This window comes from Suncus etruscus, chromosome 1, assembly GCF_024139225.1.
Source record: "Suncus etruscus isolate mSunEtr1 chromosome 1, mSunEtr1.pri.cur, whole genome shotgun sequence".
NCBI lineage: Eukaryota > Metazoa > Chordata > Mammalia > Eulipotyphla > Soricidae > Suncus > Suncus etruscus.
This window is the reverse complement of record NC_064848.1, coordinates 92,399,617-92,422,018: the sequence shown is the minus strand read 5'-3', so window position 1 is coordinate 92,422,018 and position 22,402 is coordinate 92,399,617. Positions and strand designations below refer to the sequence as shown.

At 36.3% G+C, this 22,402-nt stretch overlaps 1 non-coding gene across 1 annotated transcript; it reads left to right on the top strand.

The window, feature by feature from the left end:
* Positions 1-1,564: 1,564 nt before the first annotated feature.
* Positions 1,565-1,697, top strand: LOC126031060 (small nucleolar RNA SNORA51). Its single transcript, XR_007503227.1, has one exon. It is a non-coding gene; the product is annotated as a small nucleolar RNA SNORA51 (small nucleolar RNA).
* The last annotated feature ends 20,705 nt before the right edge of the window (positions 1,698-22,402 follow it).

Genomic DNA, 22,402 nt, shown 5'->3' with positions numbered 1-22,402 from the left:
CTTAGGCCAAGGGAATTTCCCTTTCTAATTTCCCCAACATTTACTGTGCCTCTGCAATAAAAAAAATTTGCCACATCTTCATCCCCCTTTTTAAATTTCATCTATAACTTCTATATAGAGATATAGAGATATATAGGTGCCTTTTTCATAGAACCATAGAACATGAATCATTTTGTTCTGTCTCATATTTCTGTCTTTCTACAAATTGAGAAAAGAAAAAAAAGTGGATAGAACCCAAGGTAAAGTGCTTTCATGTGCATTAAGTGATAAAAAAAGGTCAGATTTAAATATCCAAGCCAATGTCAATGACAATAGAATCAAGAGACACAAACTATAACAAGCTAAACACAAAATGGACTGATTACACTAGTAGCCCAGGGGGCTAAGATTGCAAGCTGGGAATTATAGTGGAGGGAAATCAACACTGGTGATAGGAATAGCCCCTAATCACTGTCACTATATGCCTGAAATACAACTGTGAAATACTTGTAATTCACAATGGTCTCAATAAAAAATGTTTAATTAAAATAAAATAAAATAAGATAAGATAAATAAATAAATAAATAAAAGGACATAGTTTTAAACCATTTTGGGTTCTCAAAAACAATGCTATATATTTTTTGATATTCTTAACAAACAATGAGAATAGGAACTAAGACACTTGAAGAGAAGTATGGAATAACAAATTTAGACTATAATGAAATCAAGTAGATATTATAATTACATCTTCTTCAATTCTATTATATTCATTTATGGAAAAACTGCTTTCACATGATACTATTTCCTTTTCTTGTTAATATATTTGTCATGTGGGAACATATCAGCATTTTAATAATTTAGTTATTTAAATTTTTTATCATTCTGTTCCTTGATCACCCTTCTACTTCACCTCTTCTCTGCTAGTTATAAGAACTGAGTATAAGAATTGTCAGCAAATCAAGTTACAGAGTGTTGGAAAGGTTATTGTGCCAGGAACTGCTATTATCTTTCTGACAAAAATTATAACAAGCACAGGAAAAGGTGCAACCAGAATTCATTAATAATCTAGCACTCAGAAACAGAGAATACTACCCTGCAAATTTTAGAAACAACATAAATGGTTGATATTCAATGAAATGCCATCATTCATGTTCAGAATTGATTTTCTACCTTTTTTGCTGAGACTGTCAATAAATGAAATAGCTATTTAACTCAGCAGTGGTTGGTGTAATGGCATGCACATCAACCAAGAAATTAAAAGATGCTTCACCATTCACCACCATTATAAATATCTGCTTGTGGTCTTAATATAAAGCAGCCCATTATACCTTGAAATTCAGCTCAGTGAAGATGCATGTCGCACCTGAGTATTTTATAATAGTATATTCTCACCTGTATACTTACCCAAATTCTATCTAGTAATACATGTGCACATGTGCTTGTGCACATGTGTATGCACTCACCCAACCCCAAACATGGACAGAAGTACACATTTCATTGCATGAACTTTGATGAATGTTTCTCTTTCAACCATGTGTTTATAATTTATGGAAAGGGCAGAAAATTATTTAAAATATACAAGTTAGGCCTCCCAATGCTTACCACAGGCTGTGTTCTTTACACTGACTGTATAGAAAGAGGAGGTATAGTAAATGCACCCCATGTACACCTCAACACAGGCCCTTTGCCTGGTCTGTATTGTGAATTGGGGGACAAAAAATAAAATAAAATATACAAGTTAACACTAATTGTAAAATAAGAGTTTATATTTTAAATTGCAAAAATAATTTGCATCAAAAAGATTTACCACTATTCATCATAAAACATAAATAATTTACATATTCTATCATTTAGGCATCATGGAAATTTTAAGATGCCTTTAATACTATAACTTTCCTTTTAAATATAGGAGGAGGGTCAGAGAATTAGTACAGAGGTGAAGTAATTGCCTTGTCCTAGTTTGTTCCCCAACACCACATGGTCCACCAGGCACTACCAGAAGCAATACCGAAGCAATACAGAAGCATGAGAGTATTTCTTGTGCTTTCAGGATGGGACCCCATGCCCCATACCAATTTATTAAATAGACATAAGAAAATAAAAAGTGCATTGGACAATTAATTTTTCCAAGGTCATTTTCTAATAATACAAAGAAACCCAATACAGACCTTAATCTTAAAACCCTTGATCTAAACTACTATGCCCAACATGACTATAGTTATTGGAAATAACCAAGCAAAACTGAAATGCGCTTGGAATGTAAAAAATAGAGTGCTTAGGACTGGAGAGATAGTAAGCAGGCATAAAGTACGATTTCTCTGTTCCTCAGGGGACTCAGTCCTCATGGATATATATGGTTTCTCAAGCCTGGCTAGGAATGATCACTGACAACAGGGCTAAGAGGAAATGCTGAGCACATCTGGTGTGGTCAAAAGACAAAAAAGGGAGAAAGAGAGATAGAAAATAAAATATATTTCATGTTGGGGCCGGCGAGGTGGCGTTAGAGGTAAGGTGTCTACCTTGCGAGCACTAGCCGAGGAAGGACCGCGGTTCGATCCCCCGGCATCCCATATGGTCCCCCCAAGCCAGGGGCAATTTCTGAGCGCTTAGCCGGGAGTAACCCCTGAGCATCAAACGTGTGTGGCACGAAAAACAAACAAACAAAAAAATATATTACATGTTGAAATGAGAGAAATTCTATCTATATATATTGCATTAAAGTAAAAATAGTATGGTGTGGGATGGATGGTTCAACTGCTAGAGCTCACACTTAGAATGTGAAAATTTTAAGCTCAATTCCCAGTACTGTCTGCCTCTAGCCCTGACACTACTAAGTGTAGTGTTCATGGCCACTATGTATTACCAGGCCCAAGTTGGGAACTCTCAGACACACAAAGCCAGGCTAAGCAAGCTAAACATCAATGGGAGTGACCAAAGGCATTTCTCCACCCCCAGTACCAGAACCATTAGGTCTGGCTAACTTAAAAGAAATGTTTTTGCCACACCTAGCAATGTTCAGGGCTTACTCCTAGATCTATGCTCAGAGATAGACTCCTGGTGGATTCAGGGGTCTCTAAGGCTTGCTTGGGATCAAGCCCAGGTCAGCCACAAGCAAAGCAAGTGCCCTCAATGGCTATATTATCACTGTCACCTAAAAGAGAACTTTTTAATTAGAAAATAAGGGCTGGAGAGGTATGAGTACATGGTTTGGACATGAGAGGCCTCAGTTTAATGGCTGGCACTATGTGGTGCCCCTGAGCATCACTGGTAGGACTTCCAAAAAAGTAAAACAAAATAAATATTATTAAAGTCCTTTTACAATTATAATGTAGACTTTAAACTTTTTAAAATTATATATATATATATCATTCACAATATACTTCTATTGATAGTGCTGATTAAACCACTAGATGTAGCATCGTAACTATATGTTTATGTATTTCTTAATCTAGAAAGAAGTAGAAAAAAATATAAAAAATAAAAAAATATATAAAAATTAGATGCCCAAGATGAAGGTGCCAGCAATTTTTTCTGACGACAACTTCTCCTGATTTGCAAATGAACTTCTCTATGTCTTCATATGGCAGAAAGAAAGCTTTCAGGTTCTTTCTTTTCGAGTAAGGGCATCAGCTATATTGTATTAGCGCTTTTAAATGTTATTAACTCTCCAAAGCACCATCTCCAAATATCATCACATTTCTCTTAAATTTTTTTCTTATGAAATTGGGGGTGGAGAAAGGACCCAAGCATTTAATCCATAATGAGTGGTTATTTCTGAATAATTGAATTCAAGGTACTTTTTATTTTTACCTTATATTATCCTGATAATTTCATTTAACATCATAATTCTTTTAGTTTCAAAGCAACGCATCCCATCTTGTAATTCAAATGTTTACAATATTATTGTAATATTATTATAGGAGAATAAAATCATTCTTATAAGACCTCTCATATTTTTATTGTATAACTTTATAATAAAGCTTTTAAAATCTTGTCACATTTATTTCTTATAAAGTATTCTATTGCTTCATAAACATGTTTATGATGTGTAACTTCTGAATGGCATATGTCCCTTATATATTGGAAACTGGCAGGACCAGATCAACACAACACAAAGGTAGTGATGCTTCCTTTGTCCCCTGGGAAACTCCAAACATCCTATAATTCTAGTATCTGAAAACATAAAGAAACAGAAAGGATGGCTAAGATCAGAGCAAGTTGTGGAGTCAAGACAAATTCAATGCCAGTGCAAGGACAGACATAGGAACTAAGTGACCTTGCTTGTCCTTCAGGTATCTGAGGCATTTATTTCTTTGTACTAAAAAAATTAAATATAAAAATGAATACTTGTCTGTAAAAATAATTCTAATATATTATTATTATTTTTTGAAAACCCATAAAAATTTCAAGCTTATTTAACCCATTATCAAATGACCAGGAAAGTCACAGAAGACACATAAAAAAGTCACCAGAACCCACATAAAAAGGTTTTAGAATGATGGAAAACTAATTGAAAGAGATTTCTTAGGAGTATTTTATTCTGAACAGATTTACACCTACCTTTCTACCCCATATCTGCTTGCTATTGAAAACTGAAGTTTAAATTCCCTTGGACTATAGCTATAGTTACAGTAGCAACCTTTTAACATTTGACTCCTATTATAATTTCCAATAAAATAGAAATATCAGAGTAACTCAAATTCATAGCCTAAATCATATCTATAGTGACAAAGTATAGGATAAAATTCATTATCCTGATAAATTGATGAACAGTCACTTTGAATAATTCAAGCTAAAGGAACTTTTTTTTTCCTCTCAATGACTGGATATTTTTGGCCTGATTTATCCACATAATTGCCTCAGCTTTCCATTTCATTTTGCCCATGTCAACACAACGAAGTCTCCGTACTTGATTTTGAAAGCTTCACTATTTCATGTCACGTTAGCAAGAGAGACGTGCATAGCAAATTCTGGATGGGTTCTTGTGACAAATGACTTCTATGGTTTGCACGTGTCTCTTCAATGACAGCTGCTAGGAAGAAACATCACCTCCCAGCTGCACAACTTGATCCTTCTCTCCCTTGTGAATTAGGAGGAATTGAATGTTTGGCTTTAAAGTGGCACTTCGCACTCCTCTCATTGAATATCACAATTGTGCCAGGGACGAAAGGAAACAAAAAAACCCATCATTCGCAACTGATGGGAGAAAAAATCGTCTTCTCATTACAGAGATAATAAGCAGGATGTTCCCCCTGCAGTCTTTCTTCTTAATTCTCCTTATTGTATTTTATTAAATGATGCAGTTTGAAATTACGACTTTGGCAACCTTCATGCACACTCTGCATAAACAAGCAAAACAGAAACACAGTTCAAGGAGCAAGTAAAAATTCCTCCCCAACGCCATCTGCTTTCTTTTTGTTATGAAACTTCAATTCATCAGCAAAACTCCAAAGAAAATATTTATAGCAGAAGTATAAGCCTGCATTCTAAAGCTGGTTCAAGCCAGGGCTAATGGGACATTAGAAAACTTTGTCCACTCTGTTACTTACTAGCTCATCTAGAACTAAGCATTCCATTTACTCGTTCAATCTTTTGTTCGCTGTTCACATATACAACAAGTAAAATATTAAGACTTTCAATGTTCCAGGAACTTTGGTATGTTTCTGTTTCTATAATGTTAATAATAATAATATTTTAGTCATTACTACCTTGCAAGGTGGCTGAAAGAGCTGATATATACCATAAAATAAATAGACATGTATCTGTTTACGTTTAGTTTTTATCAATAAGCCTCTAGATAAAAATGTAAATAAATTTAGAGTTTTTGCAAAGATACAACTAAGAGGATATTTGCTCTTATGCATCTGCCAGCACAAAAAATTTAACTTCCACTCTGTTAAATATGCTAAAGTACCTTTCTGTCCCTATTTCTCTTCCTAGCAAAGGTAAGTCAATGATTAAGGTTCTATGAACTTTCCGAATCACCTTGAGTTAACATACAAATAACTATACCTAAAAAATAACATTGTTATGTACTCCAAGTTTGTTAAGCAAAATGTCACCCTGAACTTCCTTTAGATTTTCATATATACCTTTCCTATAACCATAACATGCAGTAAAATAAGACAAGATCTTAGAGATTATGCATGAAGAAAAAATAAAACTTTATTGTGACAGCATCTAGATTGAAGATACTTGTCTTTACAGAAAACTTTTGCTCTTTTTGGCCAAATAATAAACTACATAAATTATTGATATAATTAAAAATATTAATACTGATTATTAATTAATATTATCAATGTTAAATTATAAAATATGTACCAATTAGAAGGCAGTGGGGAATGGAACTTTGAAGACTGGTGAAATGGCAATCTGGTTTATCCATTGAGAAAATGTTTTGTAACATAATCCTGAGGTAGTAGTCAATGCCACATATGCTTTCACTGATTTTATTGTGAAAGGAAAAAGGCTTTTGAGATTCTAAGTCTATCTTTAACTTGTAAGTATTCAGTTTTCTTAACTATTCCCAATTCCCCTGTCTTCTTTGTAATAGCCAGGGTTTTCTGGAGTTTCTTTCTTTCTTGTAGTCTTTTTTCAAACACCTCCAATATTCACTTTCAAAACTTTCCCTAAAATCATTGGGAAGCATATGGTGTGACTTCCATATTAGTCTTGCTATTTTCCCTTTATGTTAATTATAAATAGTGGCAGTCCTGCCTTCTTTCTGTAGTTTTTCACCAAAATCTTTTAGCAATCAAAAAACTGAAACTGAAACAATTATTTCCTACTCATAATATTTTTACCAGTGGTAACTGAAAAGTTGTTAATGCAGTTATTCCTTACATTTTTATATTTTTGTTTAATTTGGGGGGTGCACCTGGTGGTGTTTAGAGCTTACACCTGGTTCTGCTTTCAGGGGATCTCCAGGTAGATGTATGTAGGACTGTATGTAGGATCAAGGATTGAACCTAAATTGGTAGAGTGCACGGCAAGCTCCTTACCTGTTGTTCTTATCATATGGATCCCTATTCCTTACATTTTGAGGTTTTGTTTTTGGAAAAACACATCTGGTGTTTCTCAAGACTTTCTGTTGGTTCTGTGCTCATGGTCACTCCTGGTGGGTCTCAAGGGACCTATGGAGTGCCAGGAATCAAACCAAGGACCACTGCATACAAAGCAAAAAATATCCTACTAACTGAATATTCCTCTGGCCTTTTTTTTTTAAATTCCTAACTTGAATGAGAAAAATTAAGAGAAAGATTAGTTTAGAGAGTATCATGAACTAATTGATATGCTTAGTCTCATAAGCATATTTCTAGTCATAAATAAATGTCTATATACAGGTCCCCCAAATCTTCTACTTTTTTTTTTTTTTTGGTTTTTTTGGGCCACACCCGGTGACGCTCAGGGGTTACTCCTGGCTATGCGCTCAGAAGTCGCTCCTGGCTTGGGGGACCATATGGGACGCCGGGGGATCGAACCGCGGTCCGTCCTAGGCTAGCGCAGGCAAGGCAGGCACCTTACCTCCAGCGCCACCGCCCGGCCCCCAAATCTTCTACTTTTAAATACTAATTTTTCTTAATCCACTCATTTATTTTTCTTCCTGTTCATTTTAATTCAGAGTCACTTGTGACCAGAGTCCATTCCAGATCTCAGAGAAAAGGGTAAGCAGCACCCCTGGATACCCCTGAAGAAAACATGGACATATGCCTAGCAGCTCACATATATTCCACACACACTCATACCTATTGATGAACAATGCTCACCAAGGATCTATTTTTTGGAAATATAAACTTAAGAGTGGTAGATCAGTCAAGAAAATCAGAAACCATTGCTCTCTGGAAACTAGTGAAATAGTATTAAAAATTGAGGGGAAAAAAGAAAAGGAATGACTTGTTTCTGAAGATACTTACTGTTTGAACAGAGCAGTAAGAAGAAAACATAGGAATATAAGAAATGCTTTAGATTTTCAGTCATTTTTCTGACTTATCTCTGATTTTATGTGCATCTCAGCATAGTTCACCTCATTAGTAATTATAGAAATTTTTGTTCTTGAATTAATCTGTGTTCATTCATCAAATGAATATTAATATTTTCCTAATGTAATTTTTAATTAAAAATAGCATCATTATTTTAACATCCCAAAGATCTAAATAGAGTTTGAAAGAGAAGAAAGACACTATCACAATACAAATCAGAAAATTCTGCTCACATTCTTTATGAAAGGCTGATCACCTATGAAGCAATGAGAATAAATTGTGGGATAATGTAGAACAGATCTCATTAAGATAACGAGCTATGATTATGGACATGATTTTTCAGGGTTACAGATCTTAACAAAAGGCAATATATGGATATACTTAAAATATCCTTCCTTGGTCTATTTATTTTTATTAACTACTCTTCTTAGACAAGGAAAATATTCATCAAAAGTAATGACCCTGAATCTCATGCAAGAGAAGGATTGTAACTATTTTTCTATCACTGGTGCATCTAATACTTTGACAGATTTTTTTTCTATTTACATTGTACATTTGACTGAAATAGCTCTAATTAAAACACATGCCGAGCCTTCAAGGAAAGACATACATTATAGGAGCAATTTTTTTTTCTTTACCTTGAAAACTACATTATGAAGCTATTTTTATTTGGCTTGTACAGATTTAGAAGAATATGTCTGGAATAAATGAACTAATTACACTGCTTTTATCAGCAGCAATTTAACTCTAGAAAGGCAGGGAAAGGGAAAAATTGAGCTTTGTACCTTTGTAGGTGCTTGAATGCCATCTTTGTTCCTTTTTCAAAAATAAAAAATCATTTAGTTTTTGGGCCACCTTGATTCATCCTCAGAAATAACTACTTTCAAAAATTGTAGATTTGGCATTGCTACACAAATATGCCTACTGACACACACTGAAGAATGCACTAATAATTCTTATAAAATATTAGTGATGTTTATTAGTGGTCACTAGTCAGAATTAATGATGCAGCTCCTACTCCTAGCGTCAGCCTCCAATGATTGTCTTGTCACTCACAGTTGCTTCTTTTTCATCTAGAAGAAATTAATAGTGAGTTTTAGCTATGAAATAAGCTCATTCCTAATCAGAATTTAAACCATGCTACAAAGCATAGCTACAGGGAGCTTCTGGGTTCCACTAATTTCCTAATTTCCAAGACCCTTCCTAAATAACCTAAAACCAGTACTCTTCACTAAAATTTTGAAAACCCAAAGACCTTTACAACATTGAACAAAACAAAGATGTGTGTGTAAAAGGATGAATTATGCTTTTGTAAAAAAAAATTACAGTCAGTTCCCTGTTTCTTAATTTTTATTGAATCTTGCTTTGTATTCCCTTTCTTATTTATTCTCTACCTCATTTTCTCAGTCTTTTTCAAATCTATATATAATCATGTCTCTGTAGTACTTTGGAAATATATTGCTAATAAATATTGCATTTTTTTAGTACTGACACCACTCTACTAGGCATGCAGGGCTGAGCAAGTCACTCAACCATTCTAACCCTCCATTTCTTTAGCACTAAAATTGCAATAATACTGTCATTTTGTTAGACTAATGTGATAACAAATTAAGACCATGAATTACAAGCATGGTGAAAATTATAAATCTCTTATCTATATATTCTCAGTGTATCATACTGTCAATAAGTTCTCATCATGTGACATCATTTGGGAGGCAGTCTTCGAATAGCTTATAACACAAAATAATTTGTATCTGAAGAAATAAAACAATTACCTCTATAGTTGACATGTAAATTGCAACACTCTGTGCCTTACTTAGAGATAGAAAATCTAAGAATCCTGAACTTAGCACTCAAAGAGACATCTTTTTAAAAAATCACATTTAATGCCTTGACTGGGATAAAAGCTCAGAACAAAACCAGATGACAGAGACTGTGTGTGCAGCCCGTCATCCTTACCCAGAATAGCACCAGCAACACAGTATGACATCATACATTTTTGTATGGGCACAGTAAAAAAAAGAGGAAACCATAGACCCAAAAACAAGATCTTATCTTCTAGGGATAAGAACTCACTTTTTATAGCAGAAGGGTGCCTCCCATCCTGAACATGTGTCATATGGATGCAACCAGTCCCCAGGAGATTGGACAGTGTTAGTCTAATCTGAAACCCCAGATCCCCGACGTAGAAATGATACAGCTCTGGGCAACACCACCAGGAACTAAGCTCCATTGGGAGATTTATAACACTACTCTGGCACCAACTTGTGCCAGTTTTTGATATGACAACGAGGAAAGGAAAACTTGACCTAAGAGTAGGCTAAAATAAAGTCAAAAATTAACAAATCAAAACAAAACAAGAAAAAGTATGGGTGCTGGGGTGGTGGGTTTTGGTGTTCCCCACTTTTTTTTTCTTTTTGCATAGGCACAGTAAGCATTGGGGAAGAAAGGGAATTCCCGTGGCCTAAGAGATTCAGGGTTTCTCCATCCTTGAAGCATACCATCATGGGATCAACTCCTGGCTCCATATATACTCATTACCCCATCTCAAACTAACACTAAGTGGAAATCAGAAGAGCTATCATCCTTTGAACTGTGAAAAATAAGAGCACCAACAACAGAAAACTGACTGACAACTGTGACTGAACAGAGCCTACCTTGGGACTAATAAGGAAAATCCTACCCTAGGCTGTAGTTCAGGACACATAAAAAACAACAACAACAACAAGATGTCTTTTTTTTTTTGCACAAGTTTTTTATTTTTTATTTTCTAGCGATAAAACTCATACAAGATGTCTTATTGAAGAGGTCCAACTTGGACAACAGAGACTGAGCAGAACCTTTGGATCCATAATATCCTAGGCTTCAGCCTAGGGACTTAACAAAATCAGGGAGCAAGTGTTCCAGAAGACTGAGCACCACATCAACGATGGATAGGAACCTCTAGAACTTAGAGACTCTATCCTAGAACTTGACCTATAACCTGCGCAAATACCAAGATCGCTAGCTACAGTGGCTTGAATTTCTCACACACAACCGAGAGGAAACTTTCCTGGCATCACAAAAAAGCCTTTGAGATGGGGTAATGAGTATATATAGAGCCAGGAGTTATTCCCATGATGGTATGCTTCAAGGATGGAGAAACCCTGTATCTCTTAGGCCACGGGAATTCCCTTTCTTCCCCAATGCTTACTGTGCCTATGCAAAAAGAAAAAAAAGTGGGGAACACCAAACCCACCACCCCAGCACCCATACTTTTTCTTGTTTTGTTTTGATTTGTTAATTTTGACTTTATTTTCCTTCTCTTTGTTCTTTCACTTTTCTCTTTCTTTTTCACACGTGTTGTTATTATTTAGAGATTTATTTTTATTTTTATTTGCTGGGTCCAGTTTTTTCTTTTTTCCTCCATTTTTCTTTTTTTCTCCTTTCTTTTTTTTTTTTTTTTTTTTTTGGTAGTTGTCACCAAATTTTTTTTCTCCCCTTTTTCTTATCCTTTTTTATCTCCAATGACGGTGGAATGGATGCTCAATCTACAACAAACTGTAAAGTGGAGACCAGTTGCACTGGCATACTGGGGGGTAGAGGAGGGAGATGTGGGATGCATGCTGGGAATAGGGACGGAGGGAGGACAGCACTGGTGGTGGGAATGCCCCTCATTCATTGTCACTATGTACAATAAATGATGCAGTGAAAGATTTGTAATGCACATTGGTCACAATAAAAATTTTTAAAAAAATCACATTTAAATATTACTTATTCCTATTACCTCAACATATGTTCACATCCTATTAAAGCTTGCCACTTCCCCTCTTCCCCCAATATGATGGAATACAAAGAATATTATGGACTTTGTAGATAGAATGCTCTTGTAAATTATACAACACTCCAAAGTTTGTTTTTCACAGATAAGATCACACCTACTTTAAACTGAAAGACCTTTGAAAATAAAGAGATGTGCCTTCTATATTCTATTTCTTGGGGATATTTTTGGAGTAAGCAAGTCCACATAAGAAGTAATTTCAAAAATGGCTATCCCACCTTCAGGCAGTTTCTTCTAACAGCTGGCATTTGCCCTAACTTTCTAGTGTGGATAAAACTATACAACCTTAGCTGCCTAGTTGTCACAATACAGTAAACATAACTTCTCTCCAATCAGACAAATGGTAGTGTCTTCCACATCTTTCATAACTAAGATCTAATCAGTTAACTATTAATTATTTAGTCTGAGGTTAAGAGTGACTGGCAGCTATGAAACTTTCAAGAGAGCTATTTCTTTTAAGATCTAGATTCATTGCAGTGTTTGGTGAAAGTATTGGCACTGGCCCCAGAATCCTCAGAAGGAAAACTGATCATTCTTTTAGATAGTTCTATGAATGCCTTCCAGACATACTCTTTCTTTGAGGTCAATGCCAAATCACTCCTCCTTCTGTCTATCCTCTCGACCAATGTTTCTCAACCTTTTCCCATCTGTGGTCCCTTCCTAACATGCTTCCTTTCTGTGTTCCACATGCTACTTGCTTGACCCCTACACCTTTAAGCAATTTTCATCTGTAATCTCTTTAAAATATTTTAGGGCACAGGAAGAGGTGTAGTATATAGCCCTAGTTGAAAACCCCTGCTCTATATTACCATCTGTCAACTGAAGTATAATCCATTCTAAAGTACAAAACTCAATCACCTTCTTTCCCAAACAAATATTCCTAGTGATTTAAAAACCACTTTAAGACCAGTATGTTACCAGTATTTATGTTCCCACTTTACTCTACCATATCTCTGTCCTGGTTCACATCCTGATCTCAGACTTTTTAGTTAATATTTCTTTCATCTTGCTTCTAACATTATTTCCCAAAAGGGTACATGAATAGTCTTTTAAGAAAAACTGAAATAATTTTATGCTTCAATTTATGTTTCCTCTGTGTCTCTCTGTCTTTGTCATTCTCTCTCTCTCTCTCTCTCTCTCTCTCTCTCTCTCTCTCTCTCTCTCAGACACACACACACACACATACACACACACACACATCACCACCACCACCACCATAGCAACAACAGCAGCAACATACAATTTGAGGAGGTGGGAGGAAGGGAATTGGGTCACAATTAGCAATGTTCAGGGTTTACTCCTGGTTCTATACTCAGTAACCATTCCTGGTGCTGGATATCAAAGCAGGAACAGCCATTCTTAAAAAATACATCAAAAGCCCTGGGTTATCTTTCCAGCACCAATACCCAAGTTTTTGAATTCATCCATAAGCTCAACCAGGTTTTCTCACCTGCTTCCCAGTATCAGATTTTGTACAATCATTTATTATACACACCCAGGTCTTGACTCATGTTTATCTCTCAAAATAAATGGAAAATGGTCTTTAAATGGTAAAGACCAGAGAAATAACACAGTGGATAAGGGTGCTTGTCTTGCATGTGGCACAACTAAGTTTGATATCCAGCACACATATGGTCCCCTGACTCCAATAAGGAGTCCCTGAGCCCAGCTGGATGTGGCCCAAAGAAAACAAAACTATCATATGCCTTCTCTTCCCTATAAATCCTCACCTCCAGCAACCAGCCCATACAATTTCTGCTGTCTTAGAAAATTTGCTCAATCAGATCTTTCTAGATTCTCCCTATTCCTTCCTTTCTCTTCTATCTTTACCCTATTCACATTCCATCCCTCATGTCTCTATTCTGTGCACATGGTTTTCAGCAAGTGTCCAGTATAATGTGTATACAATTGTTTGCAAATGTATTTTGGTTTTCATACTTGTCATGAAAAATAAGACAAAATTATGACTTTGCCAGCTTTCAATTACTAGTGACTTTTCTCTAGCAGTACCTATGACTCTTTCCTATTTCCCTATTTGTACAGATCAATGCATTCCTCAGGTAAGTTTGTATGTATTCAGTAGAAATGGAAGAAAGCTGGTTTGCATGTCCATGTTATATTTCCCAGCATAAGTCAAGAAACAGTTGGAGTATAATGAATAATATAATATAATACTAGATGGTTGGTTGGTTGGTTGGTAAGTTAGTCAGTCAGTCAGTTAGTTAAACTGTAGGTCTAAAATCCCTAAAATGGCTTATGGGGCTGCTAGCTGCTTCCATATATTCCTTACAGCCCCTGTCTCCCTTTCTTTCCTTTCCCTCCAGATGTCACGTGCTTGAAATTATAAATTTATACGATGAAACTTAAATTTTTGATTTTAATTAAAAAATATTATCTCGGTGCCGGAGAGATAGCATGGAGGTAAGGCGTTTGCCTTTCATGCAGAAAGTCATCAGTTCGAATCCCAGCGTCCCATATGGTCCCCCGTGCCTGCCAGGAGCAATTTCTGAGCATGGAGCCAGGAGTAACCCCTGAGCACTGCCAGGTGTGACCCAAAAATCACAAAAAAAAATATTACCTCAGGGCTGGAGAGATAGCATGAAGGCAGGGCATTTGCCTTGCATGCAGAAGGACAGTGGTTCAAATCCCGACATCCCATATGGTCCCCGAGCCTGCCAGGAGCGATTTCTGAGCATAGAGTCAGGAGTAACCTGGAATTGCTGGGTGTGACCCAAAAACAAAAAAAAATATATTATCTCATGACACAGGCCAACCTAGTAGGGCAGCACTGGGGGGGGGGGGGGTTTTAGGGTTATTTGGAAGAAGGATGGGTGCTTAGGATTTGTAAATGAGTGGGTACCCAGAAATCAGACATATTTGAGGGAGGCTGGATTTGAGTCTATCTTTTCAAAATTTTCATTTGTATTTAAGCAGAAAATTACCAATAGCAGGCACTTATGGTACACTAAGCATTACATAGATTATAGCTGCAGGGTTAAACATTTTGAATCAACACTGGTACAAAACCACCATCTGTACATTCTGAACATTTCAGCATTTTCCACAAATTCTTTGTTCTATAGTCATTAGTTTCACTACTGTAAACAGAAATCATAGAAATCATGATTTCCTGCTAACCATATCTTCACTAGTACCCTACTAATATTTATTATTCATCAACAGAATCATCTATTAAAACTAAAATAAGTACTGATACAAAAAAAATTTAAAAGACTAAAACATTTTTGTAGTGTTAAATCTAATGCTTAGTGGCTGATTATTATGGGAACACAGTCATCATGTTGTAGGCGAGGAACTATGGCAATCTCAATATATTACCTCAGATTACTCAATACATAATAGCTGTAATACCTGTCACAATTAGATGTTTTGCAGAAGTTATTCCAAAGAAAATATAATTTGGAGGTTTTGATCATCACTTTGGGCCTTATTTCTTTAATGTGTGTGGCTACATACTTTTTTAAGTTGTTTTTTATTCTGTTCATTGCCACTTTATGTACTTTAGTCTGAGTCTTGTCTCTCTTCATGCTGATATCAATTTAGTCTTCCCTGTTGAAAATGGCTATAGAATACTTACTAATTTTTTTGGGACCAGAGTGATAGCACAGAGGTAGGGTGTTTGCCTTGCACTCAGCTGACCCAGGACAGACCTGGGTTTGATCCCTGGTGTCTCATATGGTCCCCCAAGCCAGGAGTGATTTCTGAATGCATAGCCAGGAGTAACCCCTGAGCATCACCAGTGTGGCCCCAAAACAAACAAACAAAAAGAATATTTACTGGTTTTCGAACTCACAAAAATTATAAAGCATTTAAAAGTATCGAGACACTGCTCAACAGACATTTTGGAGCTTCCGCCGGCTTGCTTCAACCTGGGAACTTTGATCTTCTCTGGCGTTCATTTCCTGATGGCTTGCTTTGGCTGAGGTGAGTCTTTCTGGGCCAGAGTTGCGGATAAAGCTGACTGTTGGGCCCCTTAGGCTCGGCAGACATTTTGGGGCTTCCTCCAGCTTGCTTCAACCTGGGAACTTTGATCTTCTCTGGCATTAATCTCCTGAGGGCATGCCTCAGCTGAGGTGTGTCTTTCTGAGCCAGAGTTGTGGATAAGACAAGCTCTGCTGGGCCCCTTAAGCTCGGCAGACATTTTGGGGCTTCCCCCAGCTTGCTTCAACCAGAGAACTTTGATCTTCTCTGGAATTTATTCCCTGATGGCTTGCCATGGCTGAAGTGAGTCTTTCTGGGCTGAAACTGCGGATCAAGCTGACTCTGCTGGCACCCTTAAGCCCACCTATAAGGGGTCAAAGCAGAGGAATGTGGCCGCTCTGCTTCACTTCGCGGCCATGCACTCCACCTAGCCAATGAATACCACCACAACACGTAGAAAAACCCACAGCATAAGCGTGACAATGGGGAAACTACACAGACCAACATCAACCATAAAGAATGAAGATAGAAACTCTGATGACCCAACAATGGCCAACCACTTAAGCAGTCTTTCAGAAATGGAGTTTAGAGAAAAAATATGGAGGATGCTCACAGAACTCAAAGTAAGTATAAATCAGAACACTAATAAAAATCAAGAGAATATGAAGATAGAAATCAGAAAACTCCAAACTGAAATATCAGGTCAAATAACAGGTCTGAAAAACTCAGTAGACGAATTGAAGAACATAATGGATGAGCTTTCCACAAGTTAAAAGCAACTGAGGATAGAATTAGTGCACTGGAAGATGCGATGCATAACAACTTTACACAGCAAAAGAGATTGGAAAAAAGCCTTAAATCAAATGATCAGACAATGGAAAAATTACTCAAAGAATATGAGCAGATGAAAATAGAAGTCTTTGATAAGCTCAACAGAAACAACTTTAGAATCATTGGAGTCCCAGAGACCCAAGAAGAAAATCTCCAGAAAGAATCAACATTCAAGAAAATCATCGCAGAGAAACTACCAGAGCTAAAGAAAACATGTGACCAAATCCTGCATGCCCGAAGAATACCAGCTAAAAAAGACCCCAGGAGAAACACCCCAAGACACATCCTGGTCACAATGATAAATCCCACAGATAGAGATAGAATACTGCAAGCAGCAAGGTCAAAAAGGGAAATTACATTCCAGGGAGCATCCTTGAAATTTACAGCAGACCTGTCACCAGAAACACCCAAGGCCAGAAGGCAGTGGTGGGATATAGTGACAAAACAATGAAATAAATACTTTGCTAAGAATACTGCACCCAGCAAAACTCACTTTCAGGTTTGAAGGAAGTATACATGGCTTCACAGATAAACAACAGCTCAAAAACTTTACAGACTCAAAACAAGCCTTAAAAGAAAAACTCAAAGATCTATTCTAAAGACAAGACAGAACAAAAAAACACACCAAACTTCTACACAAAGATGGCAATAAATCCCATGACAATTATTTATCTCAATGTCAATGGACTAAATGCACCCGTTAAGAGGCACAGAGTGGCGAAATGGATCAAAAAACTGAAGCCAACCTTCTGCTGCCTACAAGAAACACACCTGAATAGTCAGAATAAACATAGACTCAAAATCAAAGGCTGGAGGAAAATCGTTCAAGCAAACAACACCCTTAAAAAGCGGGGGTGGCAATGCTAATATCAGATGACACAAACTTTATACTCAGAAAAGTTGTAAGGGACAAAGATTGATATTATGTACTAATCAAGGGATATGTACAGCAGGAAGAAATCACTCTCCTAAACATATACATACCCAATGAGGGACCAGCAAAGTATTTAATACAATTGTTGAAAAAGGATATCAATAATAAAACAATAATTGTGGGAGACCTCAACACAGGCTTTCCAACACTTGATAGGTCAACCAAATTGACACCAAACAAAAATATACTAGATCTGAAAAGAGAAATGGAAGAAAGAAGCCTAGTAGATATATATAGGACGCTCCATCCTCAGAAACCTGGATACAAATTCTTTTCCAATGTACACGGGTCATTCTACAGGATAGACCACATGCTGGCACATAAAATATACCTCCATAAAATCAAGAATTTGAAATTTTGCAGGCTACCTTTGCTGACCACAAGACTCTGAAGTTAGATGTGAACTACAAAGAGACACAGAAGAAAAAATTTAACACCTGAAAATTAAACAGTCTACTACTGAACAACCAGTGGGTCTGAGATGAAATCAAAGAAGAAATATAAAATTTCCTGAAAACAAACAACAATGAAAACACAAACTATCAGAACCTATGGGATACAGCAAAAGTGGTACTAAGATGGAAATTTATAGCTTTGCATGCACACATCAGGAAGGAAGAAAGAGCATACATGAATAGCTTAATGACACAGCTTATGGAATTAGAAAAAGATCAACAAAAAAAACTAAAAATAAGGAGACAGAAGGAAATAACAAAGCTGAGAGCAAAAATCAATGAAATGGAAACCCAAAAAAACAATCCAAAAGATCAACAAAAGCAGAAGCTGGTTCTTTGAAAAAATAAACAAGATTGATAGACCATTGGCAAAACTCACAAAGCAAAAGAGAGAGAGAAACTTGATAATGCATATTAGAAATAAAAAGGGGGAGATCACTACAGATACTGCAGAAATTCAAAGGGTATGCAGAGAATACTTTGAGAAACTCTACGCCACTAAATATGAGAACCTGGACAAAATGGATAAATTTCTGAACTCATATAACCTTCCACAGTTGAATAAAGAAGATGTAGCATATCTAAACACCCCCATCATTATTGAGGAAATTAAAACCGTAATCAAAAATTTGCCCAAAAACAAAAGCCCAGGACTTGATGGGTTCACGAATGAATTCTTTCAAACCTTTCAAGAGGAACTACTACCAATCCTGGCCAGCCTCTTTTATGAAATCGAAAAAATACAGGAACACTTCCAAATAGCTTTTATGAAGCCAACATCACTTTAACACCAAAACCAGATAGAGATGCTGCCAAAAAAGAAAATTACAGACCAATATCCCTGATGAACAAAGATGCAAAGATCCTCAACAAAATCCTGGCGAACAGGATCCAGTGCCTCATCAAGAAGATCATTCACTTTGATCAAGTAGGTTTCATCCCAGGAATGCAAGGATGGTTTAACATCCATAAATCTATCAACATAATACAACATAAACAATAAGAAAAATAAAAATCACATGGTCATATCAATAAACACAGAAAAAGCATTTAATAAGGTTCAACACCCATTCTTGATGAAAACTCTCAGCAAGATAGGAATAAATGGAATGTTTCTCAATATAGTTAAGGCCATCTACCACAAGCCAGTGGCAAATATTATCCTCAATGGAGAAAAACTGAAAGTCTTCCCTCTAAATTCTGGTACAAGACAAGGCTGTCCTCTCTCACGACTCCTATTCAACATAGTACTGGAAGTACTTGCTATAGTGAGTAGGCAAGAAATATATATCAAGTGAATCCAGATAGGAAAGGAAGAAGTCAAGCTCTCACTGTTAGCAGATGACATGATACTCTACTTAGAATACCCTAAAGACTCTACCAAAAAACTTCTAGAATAATAGATTCATATAGCAAAGTGGCAGGTTACAAAACTAACACACAAAAATCTATGGCCTTTTTATACACTAATAATGATAGGGAAGAAATGGACATTAAGAGAACAATCCCCTTCACATTAGTGCCACACAAACTCAAATATCTTGGAGTCAACCTGACTAAAGATGTGAAGGATCTATACAAAGAAAACTATAAAACACTGCTCCAAGAAATAAAAGAGGACACACAGAAATGGAAACACACACCGTGCTCATGGATTGGCAGGATCAACATCATTAAAATGGCAATACTTCCAAAAGCATTGTACAGATTTAACGCAATTCCTCTAAAAATACCCATGACATTCTTCAAAGAAGTGGATCAAACACTTCTGAAATTCATTTGGAACAATAAACAACCTCGAATAGCTAAAGCACTCCTTGGGAAAAGGAATATGGGAGGCATTACTTTCCCCAATTTTAAGCTGTATTACAAAACAATAGTTAAAAAAAAAAGCACGGTATTGGAATAAAGACAGACCCTCAGATCAGTGGAATAGGCTTGAGTACTCAGAGAATGTTCCTCAGACATATAACCACCTAGTTTTTGATAAAGGAGCAAGAAATTCTAAATGGAGCAAGGAAAGCCTATTCAACAAGTGGTGTTAGCACAACTAGTTAGCCACTTGCAAAAAAAGCGAACTCAGACCCCCAGCTAACACCATGTACAAAGGTAAAATCCAAATGGATTAAAGACCTTGGTATCAGATCTGAAACTATACGGTATATAGAACAACATGTATGTGAAACACTCCAGGACATTGAGACTAAAGGCATCTTTAAGGAGGAGACGGCACTCTTCAAACAAGTGGAAGCAGAGATAAACAGATGGGACTATATGAAGCTGAGAAGTTTCTGCATCTCAAAGGAGATAGTGCCCACCCACTGAGTGGGATAAATTATTCACCAAATACTCATCAGATAAAGGACTAATATCCAAAATTTACAAGGTACTGACAGAACTATACAAGAAAAAAAACATCTAACTCCATCAAAAAATGGGGAGAAGAAATGAACAAACACTTTGAAAAAGAAAAAGGCAATGGCCAAAAGGCACATAAAAAGATGCTCAACATCACTAATCATCAGGGAGATGCAAATCAAAACTACTATGAGGTACCACCTCACGCCACTGAGATTGGCACACATCACAAAACAGGAAAACAAGCAATACTGGTGGGGATGTGGAGAGAAAGGAACTCTTTTTCACTGCTGGTGGGAATGCTGTCTAGTACAACCTTTATGGAAAGCGATATGGAGATTCCTTCACAAACTGGAAATTGAGCTTCCATACGATCCAGCTATACCACTCTTAGGAATATACCTGAGAAACACAAAAATACAATACAAAAATCCCTTCCTTACACCTATATTCATTGCAGCACTATTTACAATAGCCAGACTCTGGAAACAGCCAAGATGCCCCTCAACAGATGAGTGGCTAAAGAAACTGTGGTATATATACACAATGGAATACTATGCAGCCGTCAGGAGAGATGAAGTCATGAAATTTTTCTATACATGGATGTACATGGAATCTATTATGCTGAGTAAAATAAGTCAGAGAGAGAGAGAAAGATGCAGAATGGTTTCACTCATCTATGGATTTTAAGAAAAATGAAAGATATTTTTAACAGTATCTCAGAGACAAGAGAGATGAGGGCTGGTAGGTGCAGCTCATGACATGAAGCTCATCACCTAAAGTGATGAGTGCAGTTGGAGAGATGACTACACTGTAAACTATCATAACAATGTGAATGAATGAGAGAAGTAGAAAGCCTGTCTCGAGTACAGGTGGGGGGTGGTGGAGGGAGATCTGGGAAATTGGTGGTGGGAATGTTGCACTGGTGAAGGGGGTGTTCTTTACATGACTGTAATCATACAATTATAATCATATTTGTAATCACGGTGTTTAAATAAAGTTAATTATAAAAAATAGTGGTGGGAAGTTAGCTTGAAGAACTGGAGTGCATGCTTTGCAAGAGGAGTATTATGTTTAACCTCTTGAATAATAGTGTATTCCTCCCCCCAAATAAACACAGAAAGAATCCCATGTCCAGGAGATTCTGAGTAAGGAAGAGATTATCTCAAAAAGAAGTTAAAAATTCATCTCTACTATGATTGCACTAAATAAAACAGCTATATGAGGACAAAAAAAAGTATCTGGAAACATGCTCTCTGTTTTTGTCTCACCTCCTTGATTACTTATATACATCCACTATCAAATAGGAGGGGTTCCTTAGGCAACAGACTACATTGTACAAAATTAATTTCATTTAATTAAAATAATTTTTGTTGCATAGGAAAGGTAGCACTTTCACATATATATGTATCTGAGAGAATAACTAATGTTATTTATTCCTCTTCCTCCAAATAATTGTATTAAATTGTTTTTAGGTGGCAGATTAAGTGATAGTACAGCAGGTAGTGTGCTTGCCTTGTACCAACTTACCTAGGTTTAATCCCTGGAATCCAATATGACCTTCTGAACTCTCTTAAATAATTCACTCATTGTTCAACAACTTTAATGTAGTTTTAAAAATTCTCCTACTAAATAAAAAATACTTTAGTAGTTCTTTTATTTTAGTAAAATAAAATTACATTTACATAGAAGCTTTCAGAATGTCAACAAAACACCTGCAACTTTTTTCTTTTGCAATTACAGTTCTTTTACAATTCAGTTAACAGAACAATTATTTAATATAAGCTGCATCAGAGACAACTGAAGATTAAAAATGCTACCATATCCATATTTAATCTGTGCTATGCACCAATAAGAACCTGCCTTAAAATTCCATACCAAATTACAATGCCCATACTGTACCAGATAAGGTTAGTGGCTACTGAAAATACCATTGGAACATTGCTATCTAAAGACACATTCAGTGGTGTGTTAACTATACAAAAAAAAAAGACATTGTGCAGTTTAAAAACAAATCTTACACACCCTTATATTTCAATTTTTCTTTAAAATGAGTTGTATTAAATGCTTTATAGACAAGAAAAAATACTGCAATATAACTGAC